Source organism: Schistocerca cancellata, chromosome 3, assembly GCF_023864275.1.
Source record: "Schistocerca cancellata isolate TAMUIC-IGC-003103 chromosome 3, iqSchCanc2.1, whole genome shotgun sequence".
Classification (NCBI taxonomy): Eukaryota; Metazoa; Arthropoda; class Insecta; order Orthoptera; family Acrididae; genus Schistocerca; species Schistocerca cancellata.
In genome coordinates this window covers 81348132-81350781 of record NC_064628.1, presented here as the reverse complement: position 1 = coordinate 81350781, position 2650 = coordinate 81348132, and the positions used below count along the sequence as shown (strand labels likewise).

The 2650-nt window shown below is 43.5% G+C and overlaps 1 pseudogene; it reads right to left on the bottom strand.

Moving 5' to 3' along the window:
• Nucleotides 1-2224: 2224 nt before the first annotated feature.
• Nucleotides 2225-2341, bottom strand: LOC126177886 (5S ribosomal RNA; annotated as a pseudogene).
• Between the last annotated feature and the right edge of the window lie 309 nt (nt 2342-2650).

The following is a 2650-nucleotide window of genomic DNA, read 5'->3' as shown; positions in this document are numbered from 1 at the left end:
CTTATATTGGTAACGCCGCCGCCTATGAAAATCACTGGCTGTGCTGTGTGCAGTCTGTGGCTAGTTTGCATTGTTGTCTGCCACTGTAGTGTTGGGCTGCGGCAGCTGGATGTTAACAGCGCGTAGCGTTGCGCAGTTGGAGGTGAGCCGCCAGCAGTGGTGGATGTGGGGAGAGAGATGGCGGAGTTTTGAAATTTGTAATACTGGATATTATGAACTGCTATGTATATTATGATTTTTCAACACTATTAAGGTAAATACATTGTTTGTTGCCTATCAAAATCTTTCATTTGCTAACTATGCCTATCAGTAGTTAGTGCCTTCCGTAGTTTGAATCTTTTATTTAGCTGGCAGTAGTGGCGCTCGCTGTATTGCAGTAGTTCGTGTAAATAAGATTTTTGTGAGGTAAGTGATTTGTGAAAGGTATAGGTTAATGTTAGTCAGGGCCATTCTTTTGTAGCGATTTCTGAAAGTCAGATTGCGTTGCGCTAAAAATATTGTGTGTCAGTTTAAGCACAGTCGTGTATAATTGTTTTAAGGGGACGTTTCAGTAGTTACACTGTCCTTTTACCTCTTTCTGTAGCTGCTCAAGACAGTATCACGTGAACATTCGACCAACTTCACCGTTTTCGAGATATTCGTTCACAGGCTCTGCGTAATAACAATCTGCGCTCAGTCGAAGTTGCTTATCTCCAGGGACTTCCTTGCCTGCAGCCATATCCCACTATGGTGATGCCCCGTCCGTGGCTGCTGGACTTAACGTACCTTTGTTACCACGTCACGTGCCCGCAAAGCCACCAGGCTGCATCCAACGTCGTGGTGGGCAGTGGTCGTAATATTTTGCTTTCAGTGTCTTTGGTTATTGTCATCCTCAACATACTTCCCACCTCTAGCCCCACAACGCAGCACGGTAATTCTTCACTGATGAAAAGCAATACTGGAAGTCTTTCTGTGTGATCTCATTGCTGACGTGCGCCTTTTTTCCTTTGACTACTCGATTTCCCCCGTCAGAGGTTTGAGTCCTTCCCCAGGCATGGGTGTGTGTTGTCCTTAGCGTAAGTCAGTTTAAGCTAAATTAAATAGTATGTAAGGCTAGCGACCGATGACCTCAGCAGTTTGGTCTCATAGGATCGTACCACAGATTTCCAAAATTTCCTTTCAATGCTTCGAAACACTGAAATCGTGTTCCTTTTAAAGTAGATTTCACCTTGGGGAATAGGTACATGTCACAAGATACTACGTCAGCGAATAAGGTAGGTGGTCTAATTCTGGGATTATATGCTTCACTCGAAAATACTTAACAGGCAATGCAGTATGATCCTTTGACTTGTTCTTCCACAATTCGGGTGTTTTTCTTATTTTCTCACGGGGTTGAGCAAGAACCTAAAGGTAGTAACGTTAATTAATAGTTTGACCCTCAACAACGCAGGGAAGACACACAATTCTACGTATATCATCATCGCTTTGCTTCTTGATTTTTTCACCTCGAGCTTATTTGCTCTCTGTGAAGTTGGGTCCATTCAGTGCATGCATCTTGGCTTAGTTTCTGGATTATAAGCGAAAAACTAAGATTCTTCACACGTTACCACTCTTTCCTAGAACGTAGGATCATTTTCATTGATATTCAGAATGTCAGTACAAACAATTTTACTTGCTTATTTTTGTTCGATCGTGAAAATTTTAAGCACCAGTTTAGCACACACTTTTCTTATATTAAATGCATTCTTTGTCAATTACTACTTTTTCAGCAATCGATCGAATACTCAATCGACGGTCATCTCGAATCTGATAACCTATGTATTCTATGTTTTCGTCCGTTCTTAATGTTGAATGACGTCACCCGTGTGAGTCACCTTCAGCGTCTTCTTGCCCGTATTGTGAAGGCATGAGACACCCAGAAATTCGCGTCCGTGATAAACAGTCTTCGCCATATACTTCTAGTTACAGCTAAGTTTCAGTTGCAGTTTTCTAAGTTTCATTTGAAACTTGGAGTCAATTCTTCGCTCTACTATTATAAAAAAAGCACTCCGTCTTCAGGCCACAAGTGGCCCACCGGGACCATCCGACCGCCGTGTCATCCCCAGTTGAGGATGCGGATAGGAGGGGCGTGTGGTCAGCACACCGCTCTCCCGGTCGTTACGATGGTTTTCTATGACCGGAGCCGCTACTATTCGGTCGAGTAGCTCCTCAATAGGCATCAGGAGGCTGAGTGCACCCCGAAAAATGGCAACAACGCATGGCGGCTGGATGGTCACCCATCCAAGTGCCGGCCACGCCCGACAGCGCTTATCTTCGGTGATCTGACGGGAACCGGTGTATCCACTGCGGCAAGGCCGTTGCCTGCTCTACTATTATACTTATCGGTTTTTCGGAGAAACAATATAACAACTCTTACACAACAGAAGACCACGGCCACATTTATTCGTCTACAGACACTATAAATGTGAGAAGGTTTCGCATTTCATAGCTGCTGGGCGTTTGTCTTTGGTGCAAGCGTACTTACTCTGTGACAACATCAGCCCAGTTACTTTATAGGCTCACCTAGTGCAACCATTAAATCATTGTTTTTATTTTCATTATAGAACATTTAAATATCTGTAAGGCGAAATATGAAATAAAAGAACATATAACACCCCTTAAACTAAACGCA